Here is a 14,887-nt window from a genome sequence, read left to right as displayed (position 1 = left end):
CAACAGCTCGTTCAACGATCAGACTTCAAATGTTGGTGAATAGTTTAAGTGTGGGTCCCAAGATGCAAGTCGTTCGGTTTGGCCAGTCGATCGGATTGGCTGTTCAATCGGACAGCAGTCCGATCGGACGGCACTCCGTCCTGGTCGACCTGTTCGTCTTACACCAGGTTGTTTTAATTGTTTGTCGTTTTATCGAGGCATTTTGATAACGAGTCAAACAACAGGAACTTGTCAATACTTGGTCCTCCTGATCGGACAGGAATCACCCAAATCCGACTAGTGAACTGTTCGAGATGGTGGTTCATGTTTAACCCGAAATCGGTAAACCTCGTGGATAGAGTCCGAATCTCGCCACAACCACTAGAATAAGTAGTAGGTCGGCAAAAGCTCCGTTTCTATCGGTTTGAAGGCATTGAGTGTAAAAGAGTTGAAAGAAAGTTTGAAAACCATCTTTCAATCCTTTTTATTGTGAATATGTTTAGATCTATGAAAGATCTTTGTTAGTTTATGTGGAAATCGATTAGATCCAAGTTATTCTTGGTGGATTGAGGCCAAGTCATGAAGTTCTTCAAGAACACATGATGACGTCATCCTAGAATACCTTGAATCTTGATGATTTCACGGTTTAAAGTTAAGATTCAAAAGATAGAAAGGTGTAGGAGTGCGTGTAGATTAAGGAAGTACAATATTTAGGACGAGATCTTACCGGAATTGAGAGAAATCTGAGGAAAAGTGAGGAGGAGCACGGGTTCGGATGTCACTTTGCCAAAAGTGGAAAGAATGAAAGTGACAGGAGGTATTTATAGAGTTCCTAAAGAGGAAAGGGTTGGTCGATCGGCCCGGCAGCTCGATCAGACAACCTGTCCGATCGGACGACAGTCCGCCTGGACGGCTGGTCGATCGGCTGGTTGCCTGATCGATCGGTCGCCTGATTCGAGTGTTCGGTGCGACGAGTTTTGTTGTTTCGATTTCGATTGCGAGCGTTGCGATGCGATAGAGTTTCCTAGTCAAATTACTTTTAATCCCAACTACTCATATCTCGCGCTATCTCTTCTCCATTAATTATCATACTATATCAACATACAATCATTCTTATTTCGTATTCGTTTAGCGTTTGCGATTCGATTGTGATTGAGTTCGATTGCGATTCGATTGATTACCACACATAACATAAATAAACATGCACAAGTAACACATAAGGCACACACACGTATAACAATCACCAAAAATGCGTAATTCGAGTTGCGAGCGCAATGTTGATTAGATTAGTTCGATTAGCGTTTACTTGACTTTATCGCATTGCTACTTCCTATTGCTCACAGTCGTAAGGCGATTCATAGCGATAAATATACATCGATTACTGCGATTCTTAACAATTACTCCATATAATACAACTAACGCAAAACATAAAATATACTAATCTATAAGTCAAAGAAGTCAAAACAGGAATTGAGCAAGGAGAGCCAGATTGCAATTAGCAATCTTTTCTTCCTTTGACTTCAATCTTGACTTTGACTTTGACTTCCGAAACACGGGGTGTTACAGTTTTTGTTAAAGATTTATTGTCGTTAATGGCTTCTCGGGTTTTTCTAGGTATGATGTTCTTGAAGTCCAGGGTATGATGTTTTTGAAACAAATCTGATTGTGACACCCCAAAACCGAACTTGAATTTAATAGAGTGTTTTATTATTTTATTGCATGAAATTAAAATAAAATCTTAGTTATGTAACCTAGTTAAAAACATAAGGGTTAGTATGAAAGGAAATGGGTGTGTGGTTGTAATTTACCAAAAACCCAATTAAAGGGACCGAAAGTGGAAAGTGGGGGAAACTAAATAAAAATACATAATGTGTGTATGGTGTGTGTCAACATACACATGGAGAAGAAAAGAGGGTTCTTCCCCAAACCACCATAAATCATGATATTGGAGAAGGATTTGAGCCCAAATGTTTGCATGTTGGAGAAATTATGATCATATATGGATGACAATTATGAGGTATGTTGTAAATTCTCATTTGATAGTAAAAAGTTTACTAGAGATGATTTGTGTTATAAAAGATTCAGGGTTCATCTTGATTGTTGTAAGAATTCATGTATGAATTAGGTGGAAATGGTTGAATTTGCGTGAATTGATACTAATTATGTGAAAATTTAGCATAATGAAGAAGGTTCATGGTGAATGGTTGTGAGAATCCTCACTTGGATGTAGCCCATGTGTGTGTTTAGTCAAGAGGATGGGTGGATTGAAAGGAACCAGCGATGGGCTATGTTAGATGTTTACATATGAATGATATTTGTTGATTAGTAGGAAATTGATGTTTAATGACATGAGTTAGGTAATTAAGAATGAATGGGTTGTCCATTATGCTTAGATGGTAGTATGGACACCAAGTGTTTGATATGTTTGAGACTTATATGTTTGGAATAGATATGTTTATGACTAAGATTTGTTAGTATGAATATGCAAGAATGTAAGTTGTATGTAATAGTTTGGACAGGGAGGTATCTAAGTATAAAGTCGGATTTATTATACACGAAAGAATAGGGCTTGTGTATGTATACATGGCTTTAATGTGTTTGAGTATTAACGTTGCTAACCATGTTGTCTTGAGGATGAAATGAAAGTGCAGGTATACTATTGTTGGCTTTATGAAGATGTGACGTTGGGATGCAAGATTGTACTCAGATAGATAACCGAGAGTATTGGCATAAGTAGAAAGAATGTGACGTGGTCGTTTTATTACATATATTGAGATTTTGTATTACGTCACCAATTACTAATGATACGGGTGTATGTGGTGATTACAGGTTACACGAAATTATCATCATTATGGAGTGAAAGCGGTTGAAGAAAGAGCCATGTCATGGATTGTACGGGAGCATGTGGTCATGTAGTTTAGTAAACGTTTGTCATATTTTATTCACAAATGAGGATGAAGAATGTATTTATTGTAAAAGAGTCAATTAAAAGGATTTACAAGTATGTTAGAATGTTTATAACTAAAGAAATTTAAAAGTTCATATTTCGGCTGCATTCTTTTGGTGTTTATGTATTAGGGTCTTACATTGATGTTTGAGGGTTTGATCTTGGTTCGGCCGAATTGAAGTATGGATCATGTTAGTGGGTCGGGTTCTAGTTAATGGTGGGTTTTTTTCTGGGTATGAGATTAGTCATTTTACCGATCAACTAACAGTCAACCAACCAATTATGTTAGCAGGGACCTTATTGATCCAAATTGACAACCACAAGGACTTGATTGTTCAATTTTTCCAAATAGGGACTCAACATGTCATTGGGTGTTAAGCACTGGGACTATAATTGTACTTTACTCTAGTATTTATTTGGTTTTTACCTTAAAACTCGTTTGTGTGTGTTTCAATTTTATTGTGTACTTTATGTTACTCGCAAAGTTTAAGCATTAAGGATTTCAAACAATGAAGCTTTGGAGATTATTTTGCAAAAGATCAGACTTCAAGATGTAAATGATAATTATCAAATACTCCCATGTAAAAGAAGCAATTTTCAACTCATTTATATGAAAAAATGGCTGGAAAATTAGAGAGAGAAGGTAGAGGGAAGTTGAGAGAAATAGATGATGGTTCGGCACGGTGGTTCAAGGTGGTTCGCATCGATTTGATGATGGTCGTAGTCAGGTTTTTGGCTAGAAACCATTTCTCAACATGAGAATCATCACGATAAGATCCTTTTACCTTCGACCCACGTATAAAGTCGTGTTAATGACCGAAAAAGTTTAAAACTCGAATCTAAGTTTTCAGTCCTAAAAGCACAACTCTGGTGCAGGTTGATTTCCGGAGAATCTAGCCGTTGGATCATCCTCATTATTTGAAAGGAGCTTGCTAACTCATCAAAAGTCACTCCCAACGTTCGGATTTGCTAGATAAGACTCATTGGTATGATTTTTCTAGCTCAAAACGCAACTGCTCGGATTTTTGGAATTAAAAATGTTGTCTAAAAAATTAAGTTGTTCCTAGAAATCCGACCGTTGGAAGGAGCTGAATTTTGGGCAGTAGCCTTGCAGTCTTATCAAAGGAAATTATGATCAAATATCGTAAGGTACGGGTTTGACACTAATCAGTTTGTAACAGTTTTCTGGTGCGAAAAATCTGGACTTGATTGTGTTGCATGGTGGACTTAGCGGGGTTTTAGGTGCAATCCATGACTGGATAAATGTTTTGTCACGAAAAAATGAACAAAATGGTATATTTAGTTTGCATTGCTTGTCGGAATTTTAAGGATCTTATGTACGCGAATGGAACACGTAGAAAGGTATAACACTCTTCTTTAGCCATTAATATTATTGGAATTAGATGATTTGCGATGATTTGGTTTTGATATTATTGTTCGATAACTATTAGTAAATAACTAGTTTGACAAAAGACAATTTTTTATTGAATTTGGACACACATTTATTAACCGAAGGTCATAAGTGCTAGAAATGAGATTTTTAGTGAATGGAAATTCAAATATATTTGAGATATTTGCATTTACGTGGAATTTTGCTAGAAACGAAAGTATTAAAATAAAGTTAACCAAAAATAAGTATATGATCATCAAGATGAGTTAATTACTTGATTTGATTATTTATATCTAAATTAGGGTTTTATGTAGTATTTTTTTATGTTCTATGTTGAAAAAACAAGTATATGATCATCAAGATGAGTTAATTACTTGATTTGATTATTTAGAGTGAGTAGGAGTTGGGTGGAAAGTCTATTTTTCCTAGAAAGTCTAGGAAGGAATAAGATTTGGACACGTGTCATTGAGGGATTTTAAGTAGAAGGGCTATCATGTAATTTCACATTTTAATTTTATTTTTGGAATGTATCTTCATTAACTAAAATTCCATGATTTTCGGAATTTTTATTGTTTTCGAATTCAAATCTGCAAGTCAATGTGTTTATCTGAAACTATCAGCATGTTCTTGGTGATGTGTTTTACCAGTCAGAGAGGTTGAAGTCAGTGTGTTTTAACAATCTGAAGTCAATATATAATCAGGTTGTGTTTTAACAGTTATTTTGCATTTTAACACTCTGAATGTGTTTTATGTTGTTGTCTATGTCAGCAGATTTGCTGGAGGATTCTTGATATTGTGTTTTAACAGCAAGCAGATTCTTGACATTGTGTTTTAACAGCAAGCAGGCCATTGTGTTTTAACAGCAAGCAGATTCTTGACGCTGTGTTTTAACAGCAAGCAGATTCTTGACGCTGTGTTTTAACAGCAAGCAGATTCTTGACGTTGTGTTTTAACAGCAAGCAGATTCTTGACGCTGTGTTTTAAATGCCTCTCTACAATCATCAATTAAAACAGAAAAAACACAGCCAAGTTACAAGCAGATTAAGACCGAAAACGTATATGCACTTCAAGAACTTTAATCACAACACAAGATATGAATACCTAGTGAAGAAAAGGGGTATCAACAAGCCTTGGAACCGAAATCTGAATGTTTTTGGGGTCCTGTTTTGCGTCGCCAACAGCAAGGGGGAGTAGAGATCGCAGGTTTTATTATGTTTAGGGTTGGACTGGAGAGAGAAAGAGAGAAAATCAAATCAATAATGGAGAGAGAGAGGAAAAATCCCATGAAAGTAGGGATTGCAGTTATCTAATTGATTTAAAAAAACGGCCATTTGAAAAAATTGCCCCTATTCATTTAAAACAATCAATTAATTAAACTCAAATATTACAAGATTGCCATTGATTTAATCTCAACCCTTAAACACACCAATCGGATGGACCAGATCGCTTCCTAGACTTTCTAGGAAAAACACACTTTCTGCGCGAACGCTACTCTGATTATTTATATCTAAATTAGGGTTTTATGTAGTATTTTTTATGTTCTACGTATGTTGAAATAATAGGACGCTATTCGAACACATAAAGATGTTAGTTGTGAGTGATTGAGTTAAGGAAAGCATACCAAGTGAGTTTGTACGATTTTGCCCTTTTTAAATTGTTTTAGGTTATTCTATAAGCTTATAAATGCTTTTGAATAATTTTGGGCTTATACCATCCTCCAAAGTAAGGGTTTTAAATGTTTCGACATGGTTTAGTAAATGAAAGGTTTTTTGATAAATTCATTTTAAGCACTTTTAAGACTACATACATGAAAAGGGTATTTATTGAGTTCAAGAGTCTTGTGAGGTGTTTTATTGTAAAATAGTATGGTTACAAATCATGAAGTATGTTACTTGGGATATATTTACGTATAGCCGGTAGTACCAAGTGAGTTTATATTTAAACTACTGGTAAAAACTTGAGCCATAGCCCGTGCTACGCCTGGACCAAAGCCAGGTCCGCCCCTGGCTGGTACCTACTATATTTGACGTGTTGCGAGCTTCAAATGTGTTTCAGTGTGACCTATTCCCGTAGATGTGTATGTATACTAACGGAGGTTCATTTGGTTTATACACCTTTAAAGAAATCAGATTTGATTTGTTTACAATTTGAGAGTTATAATACACGCTAGTGGGAATGCCCGCGCGTTGCAGCGGGTGCCAAGACTTATAATTTCTATTACGAACTATAACCCATTCTGGGTTTCTAATGTTTTATTCCATTAAACGAAAAATAGTCGTAAAACCTATAAGATCACAAACATGCAATGAAAGTATAGAATTTTCATATTAAGAGCCAACAATTTTGGGAAAGGGAGTAGTTATGAATCATATTTCACAAATAATTAACATGCAATGAAAGGGAATGTCACCTTGGGTCTGCTGTGAGTTATATACTCTGAAAGATGCTACATAAAAAAGCAAATACAAATGCAGTAGCCATAGATATAGGTAAGGAGGTTGAACTAAAACGTGAAACGCTATCAACAATACTTAAAAACATCCGGTTGGAATGCCATGTTATGGCTTTGTCACGAATCTCCTTCGATCAGAGTAATCGTTCCCTGATCTACAAATTATATCAAAACGCACGATTCGATATATATTATTGAATTAACTTTACTTTTTTAACATGTAGTGAGAAATCGATACCGTTAGCTACGTAAAAAAAAACATCGGCGTCCCAATGGTTTGGTACAACGAACGTTTGAGGTCCGGCTTCGAGAAATGCAGCGCGGTATTTCTCGATGCCGTTGAAAAGCTCGGATCGATCATTGAACTTTTGAAAAACTCTGTAATAAGTTAATAACCATACACACCGTGGTTCAATCATCATTACCGTAAAATATCAATATACATCGCAAAGGTAAACACTAAAGCCAACATGCCTATCATTTAAGAAAGCAATTGTGAGAGTTGTAGGCACAGCTGCAACAATGGCCAGTGATCTCGTAAGAAATCCTAATCCTACACATAACAAATTATCATCATCATACCCTTTATAAAGAACTTCCAAAACACATCAACCAATTGTAACTCTTCGTATCAGTTCCCTTACCAAGTATAAACAGAATCATCGGAAAGTAATTTGTCCAGTAACTGCCAAAAAAAAATACACAAAACCGTTCAAACTTGAAGAGCGAAAAGGCTACATTGATATCTCGAAGATCAGGGAATCAACTTCATGGAGGATACCGTTCTCGTTCGCCACAGATGGTTCGTTCTTGTACATATGTGTGCCCCTTCCCTTTCCTTTTCGGTCGCCAAAAGGCCAACGGCTACTTTTATCTTCTCCGGACAACGATCTAATTTGCTCCTCAGTATTCTGCTGCCCAACCATTTTATGGGCCGATTCGCGATCAACCTACAACAATTCGAAGTCATTATAACACTCGAAATTAAATTAATTACTACATCAATCTATTTGCTAAAAATTGTTGAAGCTTACACCAAATGCAGCTTCTAGAACTTCGATACTGAACGCGTTGTAGAATGATGACTCTGCGTTACCACCTCCTACGCTAAAGAGCTGAAACCGGAGATTTAATTAGAAACTTAGCATAAAAATTATTGAATTGGATTGTATTCGAATTGGTTATTAGTATTTCACCTGCAATTCACCGGGGACGAAGACCGAATGTAGAATCTTCGCCAAAACAAGGCGTCCGTTGTTGTCGATGTTGATTAGATACTTGGTGATTCACACGGATACATAGAAGAGTTCCCCGCGCTTAATGTTATGGCTTTGTTGGGAATCTCCTTCGATCAGAGTAATCGTTCCCTGGCCTACAAATTATATCAAAACGCATGAATTGAATTAAAAGAAAAGTGAATTAACGAAGATTAAGACAAAACTTACCTGATACATTCACCCTCCTCAGCAGCAACCACAATCGGTGAAAAAGGTTGCAGCAAACCTGTTTTAGCACCGGCTTTAAATTTTGTATCCCATCGAGCAATCGGGTTGTGAAGATTACTACCTACTGAAGACATACGTGATACACCGATTACTGTTTAAGTCGACTAAAGACGGTCAAACTTATAAATTATATCACTATATGTTATAGAAAGTACAAAACTCACAAGCACGTTGGCATTTTGTGATGTGGTTTAGAGCGAGATTTTCCCTTTCTTCACGTTTAATTGCAATTTCATCAGCACCATCGGTTGCTGTAAGAAGTGGTTTTGAAAAATGACTGCAGCAATGCAAACTTATGGTTGTAATTTGATTCGAACAGAATCAAATTGACCCGTTGTATAATCTGAGTCGACCCAAATGAACCCAAATGCAAATGTTTTTTTTACACAAATCAAGTCCTAAGAGAAAGTGTAAAGTGTGTGTGTGTGTGTGTTTGAAGGTGTAAGTGTGTGTGGGAGAATCATACAGCATCAAAAGAACTTTGCCAATAGTTAGATATGCTCTGATCACATTCTGAAGGTTCTTTGAAGACCCATTTGTGACACTTATCAGAAGCAACTTTTTCCATTAATTTGCACTCAATAAAACCAACCATCATCAGAAAAAAATAACAAAAGAAAATCAATAAATCTAATAGATATTTTTTATTTTCTGTTCTATTCCAAAAATTATATCTCGTTGTCATGTGATGAACGTAGTTCTTCAAGTATTATGGCAGGTTCTTTTTACTATGAGACCCGGGGACATATAGTTGTAATTGCAATACTCGAGAGCTAAAAGGAATGTAAAATAGATGGGCTTTTTCGGGGTTACCAGTAACAAAATTTTTGCTTTCTTTGATATTCTTCATGAACCATCCCTCGGATGCATAAACTCCTGTTAGCATAGCCTCCGGCCGGTGGAATATCGGTTTATCTCATTCTTTGTATATGTAAACCTTAAGAGTCTTTTCCATTAGTTCGTAGCTTCTGCATTATGTCCATGAAGTTATGTTAACTAAGCAATAAAAATAATCTCATTGTTTTCACAAGAAGAGTTGTGGAACTTGCATACCATTTAACTAAATTCTCTACTTACTTTGATAGAATATAAATTGGGAAGAAGTGCTTTTGTAGATAGAAATTTGCAGAAAAAAACATTACCTAGACATTTGTGACAGCATCAAGCCAAGGACCAGGGAATTGGCCATTGATTCAGATCACCTTCAAAAAGGCGATTCAAATTTCACTGACCTAATTAAAACCAAAAATCAACACAAAAAAATATTATTAAATAATAAAAAATACAAATGAATCAAACGATTTAGAGAAATATACAAGGTAAAGATGACTCGATTACCTGGTTGTCCGCATACGGATGAAGAAATCGGCTTCATGTTATTCGTCTAAAACACAAATATGCAACCATACGAAACTCCTTTGGTTTCTCCCACTGTTCCACAATTATTTACCTCCAATCTTACTACCAAAAAAATAGAGATAATATAATGAAAAACAAAAAACTGCAAAAATTAACAATACTTACTTTGCTTTCACCAGTTGTTCTGTTGTAGTAGTACTTGTATCCATCAGGAGATGTATGCCATTTGGAGATGTATGCTCCGTCCAATTACATTTCACGGGACCTCCAGCTGGCGGCATCAACGGAGCAACCGAAGCAGCAGGAAGTGAATCCATCAAACGAAGAAGACGAAGTCGGAACCCTAACCCTAGATGAGTGATCAGACGCTCACACTGATTCTTTCCATCAAGACAAATCGAAATCAGACCAGAAACGACCTCACTAAATGGATTTGATGCACTTATACCAATTAGATAGGAGTATGTGAAGGAGAAGACCATCCAAATTCTCCATTTATGATGAGGGAGGCCACCAGTTTGGCAAATTGTATACACGAACAGACAATGGCAATGAAAGAGGCAATTGTATTTCAGGGGTAAAATTACTATATTGCCCTTTTTAGCGTCTTAAAAAGTGTTCCCCTTCCTATTCTATCTGCTTAGATTTATTTGTACATATTGATTCAAAACTTGTACATATGACAAAATTACATTTTTGTACATCATTTCTCCTTTTTATAATAGTATAGATAAACTAGAGACATTCGGTTATTCTGTAAACTCAATGGGCTTTGGCCAACGATTGTTCTTAAACATGTATTTCGTAGAAACCTTTGGGATATTACTAATTTATGTCCAAAAATTATTTGACTAGAACTTGTGCTTAAAACGTATTTCTTGTAGACTTAAAATAGAGATTTCAAATGGGGCCTTCGGGTCGTGATTATAAGACAATACATTAGACCTGATTTAATTATAATTTATACTAGGAACTCATGTTGGCATGTTATTTTCCAAACATTTACGAAAGCTTATTTTAAAACTTGTTTTCTAACTATTAAATATAGAACTTACCCGCGTAACTGACCTACGTTAGCGTGTATTTCAAGCAAGGGTATTGAGAGCATCACCAATAAAGCATATTTGAGATGTGTTTTTGGTGATGTGGCAATTTTTTGGTGTTTTTATTATTGGGTGAAGTTGTTTTTAAGGAAAGAAAGTGTGGTTTAGTTTGTGATAAAAAACTAGAAAATATGAGTTATGTGCGTGTATGGATCCTAAAGGAAAGAGAGCGGTGTTTTTAAAGAGAGAAGATAGAGAAATGAGTTAGGCAGATGCCATATCACTCATTTTTTTCTCCCGCTTTTTGTGGATGCTCTGGTTAATTACTTTTAGCATATAACATAGCTAATAAGAAGGTATTTACATATGTTATCATTTTTTTTAAACGATCACTTATTATACCCTTATACATTTACCAACCAAAATTCCTAATTCCAGTCAACCGTTGCGTCAACAAACATGACCGTTGCGTCCTAAAAAACAAATCGTCGGCTTACAATAACACTGGCACCGTTTCAAATATAATATGTATACTATTATTTCTTAGTGCGGTTAACCTTATCCCCCACCTTTTTTACCTATAACACATTTATTATATAATATTAATATTCTTAAAACTGTTTGTTTTACCCGAACCCCCATGTTTATTATTTATTTAATAAACCGTTTCGTTATCCAGATTTCCCCATTTTCCAAATCCAGATTTCAAACACTTGACCTTATCAACGTCGCATCCCTTCATCAACGTACAACGACGGTTACTCCGGTTGGATAACCGGAGAATAAATTTATTATTCGTCAGAGTTCAATAAGCGTTTATAATACAACGTAATAAAACCAACAAAAACATTCAAACGCCGTGTGACTTTATAGTTGATAACCAAACCGACGCGTTACCTTCGACAACCGTTTCACACCCTAATAACTCCCAATGGTACCAAAAATCTTCGTTTGTATCATCACACAGTCTGATCGTTGTTAAATACTTTTGCGTGCACTTGCTTGCCGGAAATTACGATTTGCAGGTTTGTGAAGAATTTGAAATTAAGGATGATGTATGATGATGTCTAAGTAACAGAGGAATTAAGGTATCCTTTTTTGATAATGTGTTTGTAAACAAAGAAATGGAAATTGTTGTTGCGGTTGTGTGGTCGACGTGTAGACGGAAAACGGTTCGATTTTAGGGTTGTAGGAAAAGAGCAGAAGAGAAAGAAGTTGGATAAAATGGAAAATGAATTTAGTTCTATTCGATAAGCTTTGGAGTCCGAAAGATTTATTTTATTTCTAATATTATTGTTACGGATCTTCTTTCGTTTTCAAAACCATTCCCTATGCAACGTGATGTGTGTAAAATGCAACATATAAATCACATCAATTAAGGCATAAAACTAACCCTTTTTAAGTACTAATGTTGGAAAAAGAGTGTTTTTGTCTTCCTTTTGTATTTTCAGGATGAAATGAGCTCAAATTCACAAAAGAAGCAAAAAGACAACTAATTCTAGCATAAATACAAGGAAAGGAATAAAAATAGACTGCCCAGACCCTCAACGGCATCCTCCAAAGCAAAGAAAAGAAAACAGAAGCCTGAACACGCCCCGTGCTCAGCCACCACGGGGCCGTGCCCAAGAAGCAGCATAAAAGACAAACTTGTAGAAGCTTCCATTGCCCACCACGGGGCCGTGTCCAGTGAGCACGGGGGCGTGGTGAAAATACAGCAGACGCATTAATTGTAATTGCGAATTACAATTAATGAGGAGAGAGAGTGTCAGACGGGCACGGGGGCGTGTCCAGCGGACACGGGGCCGTGCCCAGCCTTCTGTTCAACCTATAAATAGGGGTGCTTGGTTTCATTCCATCTCATCCCTTGGCACACCACCTCTCTCACACTCCATCCACCACCCACCACCACCATAACACCATCATCTACCACCATCATCCATTGTCCATCGTAGAGTGTGTGAGTCGTCTCGGGATCCAAGATTGATCGTAAGAGTTCTTGACAATCAAGGCCATGTTTGCCTAAGTCTCTTACATCACTTGGTGAAGACAAGTGTTTAGTATAATACTTTTTATTTTTAATCTTTTGCACTTTTTATTTGGTTTTGTATTAATGACTTTAATAACTAGTTGCTTATGTTGAAGGTGATCTTTCCTTATCGTTTGTCCGTGGTGTCTTGGCATTATTTTACTGCCTATATAAAATAAAAGATTTTCACCATTCATATCTCCACGGTCTATATGGAGGTATGTTCGCTACCTGGTCGGGGGTTAAGGGAACGGTTTGGTAAGGGTCTTGCCCTTGTTCAGCGTTTAGAGGTCCTGCTTGGGACCTGGGTCAAATAGTAGGATCTCCTTCAATGCCCATAGGTATTGGATGGCGGGGATCCAAACTCTTTGACCCCCTCATAAGTTAACTACTATTAATACTATAACCCGGCTATTTAGGACTGTATCCCTGCTGACTCAGACTACTTAGCCGAGGGTAACGTCACCGCCAAAAGCGGGGCCTACCATAATTTGCATTAATAACTTAATTCATTATCTTCCAATAATCCGACCCTTTAGGATTGTATCCTTGCTGACTCAAACTACTGGGTTGAGGGTAACGTCGCCTTCAAAAGAGGGGCCTACTACAATAACTAAGATAATCTCTTAAACAAGTGCAAAAGTGCGAAAATAATCAAAGGTTTTACTAATACTCGAGTCGGATCCAAGTGATTCATCTTGTCTATCTGTTTTTATTTTATTTTATTTAGTTAGTTTTTATTTTCTTTGTTTAAAAACATTTTTTTTCACTTTTTGATTTGATTAGACGTTGAGGATAAACCGGTATTAAAAGCTCTTTTGTCCTTGGACGACCTCGGTATCTTACCAACACTATACTACGTCCACGATGGGTGCACTTGCCCATATGTGTGTTTAGTGTTAGTAAATATCGTTTTTTATAAATTTATAACTTGGTTAAAGGTGTAAAAAGGGCTTAATTATACATTAAAAATATATTACACTACACACGCATCAAGTTTTTGGTGCCGTTGCCGGGGACACAAGGATTTTAAGAAAGCTTAAAATCGATGACCTAATCAGTTTTTCAAAACCTTTTTAAAACGCGCGCACATTTTTCTGCATTTTAGTTTAGTTTGCATTTACAGTAGCCTGAACACGGGGCCGTGCTCGCTGAACACGCCCCCGTGCTGCATATTTTTAGTTAGATACCCAGATACAGAGTCTGACCACGGGGCCGTGCTCGCTGAACACGCCCCCGTGCTCAACGTGACCAGTAACTTTAATTAAAACGCCCAGATACAGACCCTGAACACGGGGCCGTGTTCACCCAACACGGGGCCGTGTCCAGCTTCTGTTTCCGTCTTTATTTTTGTTTTCTGGTCCCGAGACTCAGTTGTGGTCTGTTGAGTGATTCTTATGGATCAATACTCAAGAGGCTACAACTACACCTATGATGAGGATGATTATAGGGGTAATTATTGCACTAATTGTCGTAACGCACGCTCGGTTCAATATAATACTTCATATCAACCATCCAATTCATACAATTATTATGAGGAGCCCAGGTACGAGCCATCAACTTCATATACATCCTCTGAAGACCAAAGGTATGAACCTCCTCCCTCGTACTCATATTTTGATGAACCAAGGTATGAGCCTTCATACTCATACTTTGAAGATTCAAGATATGAGCCACCACCTTCATACTCTTATTATGAGGAACCATGGCGTGAACAACCCACCTCATATGAGTACTATGAAGAACAAAGTTTCGACCCTTATCCATCATATACTTACAATGAAGAACAATGGTGTGAACCATCTACTTCATATGAGTACTATGAGGAGCCAAGGATCGAACAACCGGATTCAAGCTTTGAGGATCCAAATTCTTTTTCTCTCACCGAAGTGACCAATAGGATACTAGAACACATTAAAACTATCGAACGTTACATGAAAGAATCTCGCGCAAGGGAAGAGGAGTCCCGCGCAAGAGAAGAGTTAAATAGTAATAATAACGTAGAGATAGTTGAAGATGTAAAAATGGAAGAACAAGAAAGTGAAAAACCGACACATGAGTTAAACAACGAAAAAGGTGAGTCCGATAATGTTAAACTTCAAGAAGAGTCTAATTTTAAAGAAATTAACCTCTTGTCACCTACTTTCGAAAATCATTGTTTAGTAACCCCTCATGCCAAGTTTTTA

The 14,887-nt window shown here is 36.8% G+C and overlaps 1 long non-coding RNA gene across 6 annotated transcripts; it reads right to left on the bottom strand.

The window, feature by feature from the left end:
- Positions 1-7,118: 7,118 nt before the first annotated feature.
- Positions 7,119-10,268, bottom strand: LOC110923214. 6 transcript variants are annotated; one of them, XR_004886007.1, is made up of 9 exons: positions 9,798-10,268; positions 9,612-9,704; positions 8,438-9,505; positions 8,214-8,337; positions 7,965-8,140; positions 7,803-7,883; positions 7,550-7,718; positions 7,413-7,453; positions 7,119-7,321 (listed from the first exon to the last, which is right to left on the bottom strand). It is a non-coding gene; the product is annotated as an uncharacterized LOC110923214 (long non-coding RNA). The 6 variants fall into 6 exon arrangements; XR_004886009.1 differs by having other exon boundaries at positions 7,222-7,453; positions 8,438-8,550; positions 9,087-9,505; XR_004886008.1 differs by having other exon boundaries at positions 7,222-7,453; positions 8,438-9,241; positions 9,351-9,505.
- Between the last annotated feature and the right edge of the window lie 4,619 nt (positions 10,269-14,887).

The sequence above is a fragment of the Helianthus annuus genome, chromosome 17 (assembly GCF_002127325.2).
Source record: "Helianthus annuus cultivar XRQ/B chromosome 17, HanXRQr2.0-SUNRISE, whole genome shotgun sequence".
In the NCBI taxonomy this organism is placed as follows: domain Eukaryota; kingdom Viridiplantae; phylum Streptophyta; class Magnoliopsida; order Asterales; family Asteraceae; genus Helianthus; species Helianthus annuus.
This window is presented reverse-complemented; position numbering and strand designations above follow the sequence as displayed.